Consider the following 15825-nt stretch of genomic DNA (forward strand, 5'->3'; position numbering starts at 1 on the left):
CTGTGTATGGAGCCACCTCAGTGCACTGTGGCGCAGAGCTGTGTATGGAGCCACCTCAGTGCACTGTGGCGCAGAGCTGTGTATGGAGCCACTTCAGTGCACTGTGGAGCAGAGCTGTGTATGGAGACACCTCAGTGCACTGTGGAGCAGAGCTGTGTATGGAGACACCTCAGTGCACTGTGGAGCAGAGCTGTGTATGGAGACACCTCAGTGCACTGTGGAGCAGAGCTGTGTATGGAGCCACCTCAGTGCACTGTGGCGCAGAGCTGTGTATGGAGCCACCTCAGTGCACTGTGGCGCAGAGCTGTGTATGGAGCCACTTCAGTGCACTGTGGCGCAGAGCTGTGTATGGAGCCACCTCAGTGCACTGTGGCGCAGAGCTGTGTATGGAGCCACCTCAGTGCACTGTGGCGCAGAGCTGTGTATGGAGCCACTTCAGTGCACTGTGGAGCAGAGCTGTGTATGGAGCCACCTCAGTGCACTGTGGAGCAGAGCTGTGTATGGAGCCACCTCAGTGCACTGTGGAGCAGAGCTGTGTATGGAGACACCTCAGTGCACTGTGGTGCAGAGCTGTGTATGGAGCCACCTCAGTGCACTGTGGAGCAGAGCTGTGTATGGGGCCACTTCAGTGCACTGTGGAGCAGAGCTGTGTATGGAGCCACCTCAGTGCACTGTGGAGCAGAGCTGTGTATGGAGCCACCTCAGTGCACTGTGGAGCAGAGCTGTGTATGGAGCCACCTCAGTGCACTGTGGCGCAGAGCTGTGTATGGAGACACCTCAGTGCACTGTGGAGCAGAGCTGTGTATGGAGACACCTCAGTGCACAGTGGAGCAGAGCTGTGTATGGAGCCACCTCAGTGCACTGTGGAGCAGAGCTGTGTATGGAGACACCTCAGTGCACTGTGGAGCAGAGCTGTGTATGGCGCCACCTCAGTGCACTGTGGTGCAGAGCTGTGTATGGAGCCACCTCAGTGCACTGTGGAGCAAAGCTGTGTATGGAGCCACCTCAGTGCACTGTGGAGCAGAGCTGTGTATGGGGCCACCTCAGTGCACTGTGGAGCAGAGCTGTGTATGGAGCCACCTCAGTGCACTGTGGAGCAGAGCTGTGTATGGAGCCACCTCACTGCACTGTGGAGCAGAGCTGTGTATGGAGCCACCTCAGTGCACTGTGGAGCAGAGCTGTGTATGGAGACACCTCAGTGCACTGTTGTGCAGAGCTGTGTATGGAGCTACCTCAGTGCACTGTGGAGCAGAGCTGTGTATGGAGCCACTTCAGTGCACTGTGGAGCAGAGCTGTGTATGGAGCCACCTCAGTGCACAGTGGAGCAGAGCTGTGTATGGAGCCACCTCAGTGCACTGTGGAGCAGAGCTGTGTATGGAGACACCTCAGTGCACTGTGGAGCAAAGCTGTGTATGGAGCCACCTCAGTGCACTGTGGTGCAGAGCTGTGTATGGAGCCACCTCAGTGCACTGTGGAGCAGAGCTGTGTATGGAGCCACCTCAGTGCACTGTGGAGCAGAGCTGTGTATGGGGCCACCTCAGTGCACTGTGGAGCAGAGCTGTGTATAGAGCCACCTCAGTGCACTGTGGAGCAGAGCTGTGTATGGAGCCACCTCAGTGCACTGTGGAGCAGAGCTGTGTATGGAGCCACCTCAGTGCACTGTGGAGCAGAGCTGTGTATGGAGACACCTCAGTGCACTGCGGTGCAGAGCTGTGTATGGAGCCACCTCAGTGCACTGTGGAGCAGAGCTGTGTATGGAGCCACTTCAGTGCACTGTGGAGCAGAGCTGTGTATGGAGCCACCTCAGTGCACTGTGGAGCAGAGCTGTGTATGGAGCCACCTCAGTGCACTGTGGAGCAGAGCTGTGTATGGAGCCACCTCAGTGCACTGTGGCGCAGAGCTGGGTATGGAGCCACCTCAGTGCACTGTGGAGCAGAGCTGTGTATGGAGCCACCTCAGTGCACTGTGGAGCAGAGCTGAGTATGGAGCCACCTCAGTGCACTGTGGCGCAGAGCTGTGTATGGAGCCACCACTGTGGAGCAGAGCTGTGTATGGAGACACCTCAGTGCACTGTGGAGCAGAGCTGTGTATGGAGCCACCTCAGTGCACTGTGGAGCAGAGCTGTGTATGGAGCCACCTCAGTGCACTGTGGAGCAGAGCTGTGTATGGAGCCACCACTGTGGAGCAGAGCTTTGTATGGAGACACCTCAGTGCACTGTGGAGCAGAGCTGTGTATGGAGCCACCTCAGTGCACTGTGGAGCAGAGCTGTGTATGGAGCCACCTCAGTGCACTGTGGAGCAGAGCTGTGTATGGAGACACATCAGTGCACTGTGGCGCAGAGCTGTGTATGGAGCCACCTCAGTGCACTGTGGAGCAGAGCTGTGTATGGAGCCACCTCAGTGCACTGTGGCGCAGAGCTGTGAATGGAGCCACCTCAGTGCACTGTGGCGCAGAGCTGTGTATGGAGCCACTTCAGTGCACTGTGGCGCAGAGCTGTGTATGGAGCCACCTCAGTGCACTGTGGCGCAGAGCTGTGTATGGAGCCACCTCAGTGCACTGTGGCGCAGAGCTGTGTATGGAGCCACTTCAGTGCACTGTGGAGCAGAGCTGTGTATGGAGCCACCTCAGTGCACTGTGGAGCAGAGCTGTGTATGGAGCCACCTCAGTGCACTGTGGAGCAGAGCTGTGTATGGAGACACCTCAGTGCACTGTGGTGCAGAGCTGTGTATGGAGCCACCTCAGTGCACTGTGGAGCAGAGCTGTGTATGGAGCCACCTCAGTGCACTGTGGAGCAGAGCTGAGTATGGAGCCACCTCAGTGCACTGTGGCGCAGAGCTGTGTATGGAGACACCTCAGTGCACTGTGGAGCAGAGCTGTGTATGGAGACACCTCAGTGCACAGTGGAGCAGAGCTGTGTATGGAGCCACCTCAGTCCACTGTGGAGCAGAGCTGTGTGTGGAGACACCTCAGTGCACTGTGGAGCAGAGCTGTGTATGGAGCCACCTCAGTGCACTGTGGAGCAGAGCTGTGTATGGAGCCACCACTGTGGAGCAGAGCTGTGTATGGAGACACCTCAGTGCACTGTGGAGCAGAGCTGTGTATGGAGCCACCTCAGTGCACTGTGGAGCAGAGCTGTGTATGGAGCCACCTCAGTGCACTGTGGAGCAGAGCTGTGTATGGAGACACATCAGTGCACTGTGGCGCAGAGCTGTGTATGGAGCCACCTCAGTGCACTGTGGAGCAGAGCTGTGTATGGAGCCACCTCAGTGCACTGTGGCGCAGAGCTGTGAATGGAGCCACCTCAGTGCACTGTGGCGCAGAGCTGTGTATGGAGCCACTTCAGTGCACTGTGGCGCAGAGCTGTGTATGGAGCCACCTCAGTGCACTGTGGCGCAGAGCTGTGTATGGAGCCACCTCAGTGCACTGTGGCGCAGAGCTGTGTATGGAGCCACTTCAGTGCACTGTGGAGCAGAGCTGTGTATGGAGCCACCTCAGTGCACTGTGGAGCAGAGCTGTGTATGGAGCCACCTCAGTGCACTGTGGAGCAGAGCTGTGTATGGAGACACCTCAGTGCACTGTGGTGCAGAGCTGTGTATGGAGCCACCTCAGTGCACTGTGGAGCAGAGCTGTGTATGGAGCCACTTCAGTGCACTGTGTAGCAGAGCTGTGTATGGAGCCACCTCAGTGCACTGTGGCGCAGAGCTGTGTATGGAGCCACCTCAGTGCACAGTGGAGCAGAGCTGTGTATGGAGCCACCTCAGTGCACTGTGGAGCAGAGCTGTGTATGGAGACACCTCAGTGCACTGTGGAGCAGAGCTGTGTATGGAGCCACCTCAGTGCACTGTGGTGCAGAGCTGTGTATGGAGCCACCTCAGTGCACTGTGGAGCAGAGCTGTGTATGGAGCCACCTCAGTGCACTGTGGAGCAGAGCTGTGTATGGGGCCACCTCAGTGCACTGTGGAGCAGAGCTGTGTATAGAGCCACCTCAGTGCACTGTGGAGCAGAGCTGTGTATGGAGCCACCTCAGTGCACTGTGGAGCAGAGCTGTGTATGGAGCCACCTCAGTGCACTGTGGAGCAGAGCTGTGTATGGAGACACCTCAGTGCACTGCGGTGCAGAGCTGTGTATGGAGCCACCTCAGTGCACTGTGGAGCAGAGCTGTGTATGGAGCCACTTCAGTGCACTGTGGAGCAGAGCTGTGTATGGAGCCACCTCAGTGCACTGTGGAGCAGAGCTGTGTATGGAGCCACCTCAGTGCACTGTGGAGCAGAGCTGTGTATGGAGCCACCTCAGTGCACTGTGGCGCAGAGCTGTGTATGGAGCCACCTCAGTGCACTGTGGAGCAGAGCTGTGTATGGAGCCACCTCAGTGCACTGTGGAGCAGAGCTGAGTATGGAGCCACCTCAGTGCACTGTGGCGCAGAGCTGTGTATGGAGACACCTCAGTACACTGTGGAGCAGAGCTGTGTATGGAGACACCTCAGTGCACAGTGGAGCAGAGCTGTGTATGGAGCCACCTCAGTCCACTGTGGAGCAGAGCTGTGTATGGAGACACCTCAGTGCACTGTGGAGCAGAGCTGTGTATGGAGCCACCTCAGTGCACTGTGGAGCAGAGCTGTGTATGGAGCCACCACTGTGGAGCAGAGCTGTGTATGGAGACACCTCAGTGCACTGTGGAGCAGAGCTGTGTATGGAGCCACCTCAGTGCACTGTGGAGCAGAGCTGTGTATGGAGCCACCTCAGTGCACTGTGGAGCAGAGCTGTGTATGGAGACACATCAGTGCACTGTCGCGCAGAGCTGTGTATGGAGCCACCTCAGTGCACTGTGGAGCAGAGCTGTGTATGGAGCCACCTCAGTGCACTGTGGCGCAGAGCTGTGTATGGAGCCACCTCAGTGCACTGTGGGGCAGAGCTGTGTATGGAGCCACTTCAGTGCACTGTGGCGCAGAGCTGTGTATGGAGCCACCTCAGTGCACTGTGGCGCAGAGCTGTGTATGGAGCCACCTCAGTGCACTGTGGCGCAGAGCTCTGTATGGAGCCACTTCAGTGCACTGTGGAGCAGAGCTGTGTATGGAGCCACCTCAGTGCACTGTGGAGCAGAGCTGTGTATGGAGCCACCTCAGTGCACTGTGGAGCAGAGCTGTGTATGGAGACACCTCAGTGCACTGTGGTGCAGAGCTGTGTATGGAGCCACCTCAGTGCACTGTGGAGCAGAGCTGTGTATGGAGCCACTTCAGTGCACTGTGGAGCAGAGCTGTGTATGGAGCCACCTCAGTGCACTGTGGAGCAGAGCTGTGTATGGAGCCACCTCAGTGCACTGTGGAGCAGAGTTGTGTATGGAGCCACCTCAGTGCACTGTGGCGCAGAGCTGTGTATGGAGACACTTCAGTGCACTGTGGAGCAGAGCTGTGTATGGAGACACCTCAGTGCACAGTGGAGCAGAGCTGTGTATGGAGCCACCTCAGTGCACTGTGGAGCAGAGCTGTGTATGGAGACACCTCAGTGCACTGTGGAGCAGAGCTGTGTATGGAGCCACCTCAGTGCACTGTGGTGCAAAGCTGTGTATGGAGCCACCTCAGTGCACTGTGGAGCAGAGCTGTGTATGGAGCCACCTCAGTGCACTGTGGAGCAGAGCTGTGTATGGGGCCACCTCAGTGCACTGTGGAGCAGAGCTGTGTATAGAGCCACCTCAGTGCACTGTGGAGCAGAGCTGTGTACGGAGCCACCTCAGTGCACTGTGGAGCAGAGCTGTGTATGGAGCCACCTCAGTGCACTGTGGAGCAGAGCTGTGTATGGAGACACCTCAGTGCACTGCGGTGCAGAGCTGTGTATGGAGCCACCTCAGTGCACTGTGGAGCAGAGCTGTGTATGGAGCCACTTCAGTGCACTGTGGAGCAGAGCTGTGTATGGAGCCACCTCAGTGCACTGTGGAGCAGAGCTGTGTATGGAGCCACCTCAGTGCACTGTGGAGCAGAGCTGTGTATGGAGCCACCTCAGTGCACTGTGGCGCAGAGCTGTGTATGGAGCCACCTCAGTGCACTGTGGAGCAGAGCTGTGTATGGAGCCACCTCAGTGCACTGTGGAGCAGAGCTGTGTATGGAGCCACCTCAGTGCACTGTGGAGCAGAGCTGTGTATGGAGACACCTCAGTGCACTGTGGAGCAGAGCTGTGTATGGAGACACCTCAGTGCACAGTGGAGCAGAGCTGTGTATGGAGACACCTCAGTCCACTGTGGAGCAGAGCTGTGTATGGAGATACCTCAGTGCACTGTGGAGCAGAGCTGTGTATGGAGCCACCTCAGTGCACTGTGGAGCAGAGCTGTGTATGGAGCCACCTCAGTGCACTGTGGAGCAGAGCTGTGTATGGAGCCACCTCAGTGCACTGTGGCGCAGAGCTGTGTATGGAGACACCTCAGTGCACAGTGGAGCAGAGCTGTGTATGGAGACACCTCAGTGCACAGTGGAGCAGAGCTGTGTATGGAGCCACCTCAGTCCACTGTGGAGCAGAGCTGTGTATGGAGACACCTCAGTGCACTGTGGAGCAGAGCTGTGTATGGAGCCACCTCAGTGCACTGTGGTGCAGAGCTGTGTATGGAGCCACCTCAGTGCACTGTGGAGCAGAGCTGTGTATGGAGCCACCTCAGTGCACTGTGGAGCAGAGCTGTGTATGTGGCCACCTCAGTGCACTGTGGAGCAGAGCTGTGTATGGAGCCACCTCAGTGCACTGTGGAGCAGAGCTGTGTATGGAGACACCTCAGTGCACAGTGGAGCAGAGCTGTGTATGGAGCCACCTCAGTGCACTGTGGCACAGAGCTGTGTATGGAGACACCTCAGTGCACTGTGGCGCAGAGCTGTGTATGGAGACACCTCAGTGCACTGTGGAGCAGAGCTGTGTATGGAGACACCTCAGTGCACTGTGGAGCAGAGCTGTGTATGGAGCCACCTCAGTGCACTGTGGAGCAGAGCTGTGTATGGAGACACCTCAGTGCACAGTGGAGCAGAGCTGTGTATGGAGCCACCTCAGTGCACTGTGGCACAGAGCTGTGTATGGAGACACCTCAGTGCACTGTGGCGCAGAGCTGTGTATGGAGACACCTCAGTGCACTGTGGAGCAGAGCTGTGTATGGAGACACCTCAGTGCACTGTGGAGCAGAGCTGTGTATGGAGCCACCTCAGTGCACTGTGGAGCAGAGCTGTGTATGGAGCCACCTCAGTGCACTGTGGAGCAGAGCTGTGTATGGAGCCACCTCAGTGCACTGTGGAGCAGAGCTGTGTATGGAGACACCTCAGTGCACTGTGGAGCAGAGCTGTGTATGGAGCCACCTCAGTGCACTGTGGAGCAGAGCTGTGTATGGAGCCACCTCAGTGCACTGTGGCGCAGAGCTGTGTATGGAGACACCTCAGTGCACTGTGGAGCAGAGCTGTGTATGGAGCCACCTCAGTGCACTGTGGAGCAGAGTTGTGTATGGAACCACCTCAGTGCACTGTGGAGCAGAGCTGTGTATGGAGACACCTCAGTGCACTGTGGTGCAGAGCTGTGTATGGAGCCACCTCAGTGCACCGTGGCGCAGAGCTGTGTATGGAGACACCTCAGTGCACAGTGGAGCAGAGCTGTGTATGGAGCCACCTCAGTGCACCGTGGAGCAGAGCTGTGTATGGAGCCACCTCAGTGCACCGTGGAGTAGAGCTGTGTATGGAGCCACCTCAGTGCACTGTGGCGCAGAGCTGTGTATGGAGCCACTTCAGTGCAATGTGGAGCAGAGCTGTGTATGGAGCCACCTCAGTGCACTGTGGAGCAGAGCTGTGTATGGAGCCACCTCAGTGCACTGTGGAGCAGAGCTGTGTATGGAGACACCTCAGTGCACTGTGGCGCAGAGCTGTGTATGGAGACACCTCAGTGCACAGTGGAGCAGAGCTGTGTATGGAGCCACTTCAGTGCACTGTGGAGCAGAGCTGTGTATGGAGCCACCACTGTGGAGCAGAGCTGTGTATGGAGACACCTCAGTGCACTGTGGAGCAGAGCTGTGTATGCAGCCACTTCAGTGCACTGTGGCGCAGAGCTGTGTATGGAGCCACCTCAGTGCACTGTGGCGCAGAGCTGTGTATGGAGCCACCTCAGTGCACTGTGGCGCAGAGCTGTGTATGGAGCCACTTCAGTGCACTGTGGAGCAGAGCTGTGTATGGAGCCACCTCAGTGCACTGTGGAGCAGAGCTGTGTATGGAGCCACCTCAGTGCACTGTGGAGCAGAGCTGTGTATGGAGACACCTCAGTGCACTGTGGTGCAGAGCTGTGTATGGAGCCACCTCAGTGCACTGTGGAGCAGAGCTGTGTATGGAGCCACTTCAGTGCACTGTGGAGCAGAGCTGTGTATGGAGCCACCTCAGTGCACTGTGGAGCAGAGCTGTGTATGGAGCCACCTCAGTGCACTGTGGAGCAGAGCTGTGTATGGAGCCACCTCAGTGCACTGTGGCGCAGAGCTGTGTATGGAGACACTTCAGTGCACTGTGGAGCAGAGCTGTGTATGGAGACACCTCAGTGCACAGTGGAGCAGAGCTGTGTATGGAGCCACCTCAGTGCACTGTGGAGCAGAGCTGTGTATGGAGACACCTCAGTGCACTGTGGAGCAGAGCTGTGTATGGAGCCACCTCAGTGCACTGTGGTGCAGAGCTGTGTATGGAGCCACCTCAGTGCACTGTGGAGCAGAGCTGTGTATGGAGCCACCTCAGTGCACTGTGGAGCAGAGCTGTGTATGGGGCCACCTCAGTGCACTGTGGAGCAGAGCTGTGTATAGAGCCACCTCAGTGCACTGTGGAGCAGAGCTGTGTACGGAGCCACCTCAGTGCACTGTGGAGCAGAGCTGTGTATGGAACCACCTCAGTGCACTGTGGAGCAGAGCTGTGTATGGAGACACCTCAGTGCACTGCGGTGCAGAGCTGTGTATGGAGCCACCTCAGTGCACTGTGGAGCAGAGCTGTGTATGGAGCCACTTCAGTGCACTGTGGAGCAGAGCTGTGTATGGAGCCACCTCAGTGCACTGTGGAGCAGAGCTGTGTATGGAGCCACCTCAGTGCACTGTGGAGCAGAGCTGTGTATGGAGCCACCTCAGTGCACTGTGGTGCAGAGCTGTGTATGGAGCCACCTCAGTGAACTGTGGAGCAGAGCTGTGTATGGAGCCACCTCAGTGCACTGTGGAGCAGAGCTGTGTATGTGGCCACCTCAGTGCACTGTGGAGCAGAGCTGTGTATGGAGCCACCTCAGTGCACTGTGGAGCAGAGCTGTGTATGGAGACACCTCAGTGCACAGTGGAGCAGAGCTGTGTATGGAGCCACCTCAGTGCACTGTGGCACAGAGCTGTGTATGGAGACACCTCAGTGCACTGTGGCGCAGAGCTGTGTATGGAGACACCTCAGTGCACTGTGGAGCAGAGCTGTGTATGGAGACACCTCAGTGCACTGTGGAGCAGAGCTGTGTATGGAGCCACCTCAGTGCACTGTGGAGCAGAGCTGTGTATGGAGCCACCTCAGTGCACTGTGGAGCAGAGCTGTGTATGGAGCCACCTCAGTGCACTGTGGAGCAGAGCTGTGTATGGAGACACCTCAGTGCACTGTGGAGCAGAGCTGTGTATGGAGCCACCTCAGTGCACTCTGGAGCAGAGCTGTGTATGGAGCCACCTCAGTGCACTGTGGCGCAGAGCTGTGTATGGAGACACCTCAGTGCACAGTGGAGCAGAGCTGTGTATGGAGCCACTTCAGTGCACTGTGGAGCAGAGCTGTGTATGGAGCCACCACTGTGGAGCAGAGCTGTGTATGGAGACACCTCAGTGCACTGTGGAGCAGAGCTGTGTATGGAGCCACCTCAGTGCACAGTGGAGCAGAGCTGTGTATGGAGCCACCTCAGTGCACTGTGGAGCAGAGCTGTGTATGGAGCCACCTCAGTGCACTGTGGAGCAGAGCTGTGTATAGAGCCACCTCAGTGCACTGTGGCGCAGAGCTGTGTATGGAGACACCTCAGTGCACTGTGGAGCAGAGCTGTGTGTGGAGACACCTCAGTGCACTGTGGAGCAGAGCTGTGTGTGGAGCCACCTCAGTGCACTGTGGAGCAGAGCTGTGTGTGGAGCCACCTCAGTGCACTGTGGAGCAGAGCTGTGTATGGAGCCACTTCAGTGCACTGTGGAGCAGAGCTGTGTATGGAGCCACCTCAGTGCACTGTGGAGCAGAGTTGTGTATGGAGCCACCTCAGTGCACTGTGGAGCAGAGCTGTGTATGGAGACACCTCAGTGCACTGTGGTGCAGAGCTGTGTATGGAGCCACCTCAGTGCACCGTGGCGCAGAGCTGTGTATGGAGACACCTCAGTGCACAGTGGAGCAGAGCTGTGTATGGAGCCACCTCAGTGCACCGTGGAGCAGAGCTGTGTATGGAGCCACCTCAGTGCACCGTGGAGCAGAGCTGTGTATGGAGCCACCTCAGTGCACTGTGGCGCAGAGCTGTGTATGGAGCCACTTCAGTGCAATGTGGAGCAGAGCTGTGTATGGAGCCACCTCAGTGCACTGTGGAGCAGAGCTGTGTATGGAGCCACCTCAGTGCACTGTGGAGCAGAGCTGTGTATGGAGACACCTCAGTGCACTGTGGAGCAGAGCTGTGTATGGAGCCACCTCAGTGCACTGTGGAGCAGAGCTGTGTATGGAGCCAACTCAGTGCACTGTGGAGCAGAGCTGTGTATGGAGCCACCTCAGTGCACTGTGGAGCAGAGCTGTGTATGGAGCCACCTCAGTGCACTGTGGTGCAGAGCTGTGTATGGAGCCACCTCAGTGCACTGTGGCGCAGAGCTGTGTATGGAGCCACCTCAGTGCACTGTGGCGCAGAGCTGTGTATGGAGCCACCTCAGTGCACTGTGGCGCAGAGCTGTGTATGGAGCCACCTCAGTGCACTGTGGAGTAGAGCTGTGTATGGAGCCACCTCAGTGCACTGTGGAGCAGAGCTGTGTATGGAGCCACCTCAGTGCACTGTGGCGCAGAGCTGTGTATGGAGCCACCTCAGTGCACTGTGGAGCAGAGCTGTGTATGGAGCCACCTCAGTGCACTGTGGAGCAGAGCTGTGTATGGAGCCACCTCAGTGCACTGTGGCGCAGAGCTGTGTATGGAGCCACTTCAGTGCACTGTGGAGCAGAGCTGTGTATGGAGCCACCTCAGTGCACTGTGGAGCAGAGCTATGTTTGGAGCCACCTCAGTGCACTGTGGAGCAGAGCTGTGTATGAAGCCACCTCAGTGCACTGTGGAGCAGAGCTGTGTATGGAGACACCTCAGTGCACTGTGGAGCAGAGCTGTGTATGGAGCCACCTCAGTGCACTGTGGAGCAGAGCGGTGTATGGAGCCACCTCAGTGCACTGTGGAGCAGAGCTGTGTATGGAGCCACCTCAGTGCACTGTGGTGCAGAGCTGTGTATGGAGCCACCTCAGTGCACTGTGGAGCAGAGCTGTGTATGGAGCCACCTCAGTGCACTGTGGCGCAGAGCTGTGTATGGAGCCACCTCAGTGCACTGTGGCGCAGAGCTGTGTATGGAGCCACCTCAGTGCACTGTGGAGCAGAGCTGTGTATGGAGGCACCACAGTGCACTGTGGAGCAGAGCTGTGTATGGAGCCACCTCAGTGCACTGTGGAGCAGAGCTGTGTATGGAGCCAACTCAGTGCACTGTGGAGCAGAGCTGTGTATGGAGCCACCTCAGTGCACTGTGGAGCAGAGCTGTGTATGGAGCCACCTCAGTGCACTGTGGTGCAGAGCTGTGTATGGAGCCACCTCAGTGCACTGTGGCGCAGAGCTGTGTATGGAGCCACCTCAGTGCACTGTGGCGCAGAGCTGTGTATGGAGCCACCTCAGTGCACTGTGGCGCAGAGCTGTGTATGGAGCCACCTCAGTGCACTGTGGAGTAGAGCTGTGTATGGAGCCACCTCAGTGCACTGTGGAGCAGAGCTGTGTATGGAGCCACCTCAGTGCACTGTGGCGCAGAGCTGTGTATGGAGCCACCTCAGTGCACTGTGGAGCAGAGCTGTGTATGGAGCCACCTCAGTGCACTGTGGAGCAGAGCTGTGTATGGAGCCACCTCAGTGCACTGTGGCGCAGAGCTGTGTATGGAGCCACTTCAGTGCACTGTGGAGCAGAGCTGTGTATGGAGCCACCTCAGTGCACTGTGGAGCAGAGCTATGTTTGGAGCCACCTCAGTGCACTGTGGAGCAGAGCTGTGTATGAAGCCACCTCAGTGCACTGTGGAGCAGAGCTGTGTATGGAGACACCTCAGTGCACTGTGGAGCAGAGCTGTGTATGGAGCCACCTCAGTGCACTGTGGAGCAGAGCTGTGTATGGAGCCACCTCAGTGCACTGTGGAGCAGAGCTGTGTATGGAGCCACCTCAGTGCACTGTGGTGCAGAGCTGTGTATGGAGCCACCTCAGTGCACTGTGGAGCAGAGCTGTGTATGGAGCCACCTCAGTGCACTGTGGCGCAGAGCTGTGTATGGAGCCACCTCAGTGCACTGTGGCGCAGAGCTGTGTATGGAGCCACCTCAGTGCACTGTGGAGCAGAGCTGTGTATGGAGGCACCACAGTGCACTGTGGAGCAGAGCTGTGTATGGAGCCACCTCAGTGCACTGTGGAGCAGAGCTGTGTATGGAGCCACCTCAGTGCACTGTGGAGCAGAGCTGTGTATGGAGACACCTCAGTGCACTGTGGAGCAGAGCTGTGTATGGAGCCACCTCAGTGCACTGTGGTGCAGAGCTGTGTATGGAGCCACCTCAGTGCACTGTGGAGCAGAGCTGTGTATGGAGCCACCTCAGTGCACTGTGGAGCAGAGCTGTGTATGGAGCCACCTCAGTGCACTGTGGAGCAGAGCTGTGTATGGAGCCACCTCAGTGCACTGTGGTGCAGAGCTGTGTATGGAGCCACCTCAGTGCACTGTGGAGCAGAGCTGTGTATGGAGCCACCTCAGTGCACTGTGGCGCAGAGCTGTGTATGGAGCCACCTCAGTGCACTGTGGCGCAGAGCTGTGTATGGAGCCACCTCAGTGCACTGTGGAGCAGAGCTGTGTATGGAGCCACCTCAGTGCACTGTGGAGCAGAGCTGTGTATGGAGCCACCTCAGTGCACTGTGGCGCAGAGCTGTGTATGGAGCCACTTCAGTGCACTGTGGAGCAGAGCTGTGTATGGAGCCACCTCAGTGCACTGTGGAGCAGAGCTATGTTTGGAGCCACCTCAGTGCACTGTGGAGCAGAGCTGTGTATGGAGCCACCTCAGTGCACTGTGGAGCAGAGCTGTGTATGGAGACACCTCAGTGCACTGTGGAGCAGAGCTGTGTATGGAGCCACCTCAGTGCACTGTGGAGCAGAGCTGTGTATGGAGCCACCTCAGTGCACTGTGGAGCAGAGCTGTGTATGGAGCCACCTCAGTGCACTGTGGTGCAGAGCTGTGTATGGAGCCACCTCAGTGCACTGTGGAGCAGAGCTGTGTATGGAGCCACCTCAGTGCACTGTGGCGCAGAGCTGTGTATGGAGCCACCTCAGTGCACTGTGGCGCAGAGCTGTGTATGGAGCCACCTCAGTGCACTGTGGAGCAGAGCTGTGTATGGAGGCACCACAGTGCACTGTGGAGCAGAGCTGTGTATGGAGCCACCTCAGTGCACTGTGGTGCAGAGCTGTGTATGGAGCCACCTCAGTGCACTGTGGAGCAGAGCTGTGTATGGAGCCACCTCAGTGCACTGTGGAGCAGAGCTGTGTATGGAGCCACCTCAGTGCACTGTGGAGCAGAGCTGTGTATGGAGCCACCTCAGTGCACTGTGGAGCAGAGCTGTGTATGGAGGCACCTCAGTGCACTGTGGAGCAGAGCTGTGTATGGAGCCACCTCAGTGCACTGTGGAGCAGAGCTGTGTATGGAGCCACCTCAGTGCACTGTGGAACAGAGCTGTGTATGGAGCCACCTCAGTGCACTGTGGCGCAGAGCTGTGTATGGAGCCACCTCAGTGCACTGTGGCGCAGAGCTGTGTATGGAGCCACCTCAGTGCACTGTGGAGCAGAGCTGTGTATGGAGCCACCTCAGTGCACTGTGGAGCAGAGCTCTGTATGGAGCCACCTCAGTGCACTGTGGAGCAGAGCTGTGTATGGAGCCACCTCAGTGCACTGTGGAGCAGAGCTGTGTATGGAGACACCACAGTGCACTGTGGAGCAGAGCTGTGTATGGAGCCACCTCAGTGCACTGTGGAGCAGAGCTGTGTATGGAGCCACCTCAGTGCACTGTGGAGCAGAGCTGTGTATGGAGCCACCTCTGTGCACTGTGGAGCAGAGCTCCGTATGGAGACACCTCAGTGCACTGTGGAGCAGAGCTGTGTATGGAGCCACCTCAGTGCACTGTGGTGCAGAGCTGTGTATGGAGCCACCTCAGTGCACTGTGGAGCAGAGCTGTGTATGGAGCCACCACTGTGGAGCAGAGCTGTGTATGGAGCCACCACTGTGGAGCAGAGCTGTGTATGGAGCCACCTCAGTGCACTGTGGCGCAGAGCTGTGTATGGAGCCACCTCAGTGCACTGTGGCGCAGATCTGTGTATGGAGCCACCTCAGTGCATTGTGGAGCAGAGCTGTGTATGGAGGCACCTCAGTGCACTGTGGAGCAGAGCTGTGTATGGAGCCACCTCAGTGCACTGTGGAGCAGAGCTGTGTATGGAGCCACCTCAGTGCACTGTGGAGCAGAGCTGTGTATGGAGCCACCTCAGTGCACTGTGGAGCAGAGCTGTGTATGGAGCCACCTCAGTGCACTGTGGAGCAGAGCTGTGTATGGAGCCACCTCAGTGCACTGTGGCGCAGAGCTGTGTATGGAGCCACCTCAGTGCACTGTGGAGCAGAGCTGTGTATGGAGCCACCTCAGTGCACTGTGGAGCAGAGCTGTGTATGGAGCCACCTCAGTGCACTGTGGAGCAGAGCTGTGTATGGAGCCACCTCAGTGCACTGTGGAGCAGAGCTGTGTATGGAGCCACCTCAGTGCACTGTGGCGCAGAGCTGTGTATGGAGCCACCTCAGTGCACTGTGGAGCAGAGCTGTGTATGGAGCCACCTCAGTGCACTGTGGAGCAGAGCTGTGTATGGAGCCACCTCAGTGCACTGTGGAGCAGAGCTGTGTATGGAGCCACCTCAGTGCACTGTGGAGCAGAGCTGTGTATGGAGCCACCTCAGTGCACTGTGGAGCAGAGCTGTGTATGGAGACACCACAGTGCACTGTGGAGCAGAGCTGTGTATGGAGCCACCTCAGTGCACTGTGGAGCAGAGCTGTGTATGGAGCCACCTCATTGCACTGTGGAGCAGAGCTGTGTATGGAGCCACCTCAGTGCACTGTGGAGCAGAGCTGCGTATGGAGACACCTCAGTGCACTGTGGAGCAGAGCTGTGTATGGAGCCACCTCAGTGCACTGTGGTGCAGAGCTGTGTATGGAGCCACCTCAGTGCACTGTGGAGCAGAGCTGTGTATGGAGCCACCACTGTGGAGCAGAGCTGTGTATGGAGACACCTCAGTGCACTGTGGAGCAGAGCTGTGTATGGAGCCACCTCAGTGCACTGTGGAGCAGAGCTGTGTATGGAGCCACCTCAGTGCACTGTGGAGCAGAGCTGTGTATGGAGCCACCTCAGTGCACTGTGGAGCAGAGCTGTGTATGGAGCCACCTCAGTGCACTGTGGAACAGAGCTGTGTATGGAGCCACCTCAGTGCACTGTGGCGCAGAGCTGTGTATGGAGCCACCTCAGTGCACTGTGGAGCAGAGCTGTGTTTGGAGCCACCTCAGTGCACTGTGGAGCAGAGCTGT

Source organism: Phyllobates terribilis, unplaced genomic scaffold, assembly GCF_046119375.1.
Source record: "Phyllobates terribilis strain yellow unplaced genomic scaffold, ASM4611937v1 Scaffold_11__3_contigs__length_659146591, whole genome shotgun sequence".
Lineage (NCBI taxonomy): Eukaryota > Metazoa > Chordata > Amphibia > Anura > Dendrobatidae > Phyllobates > Phyllobates terribilis.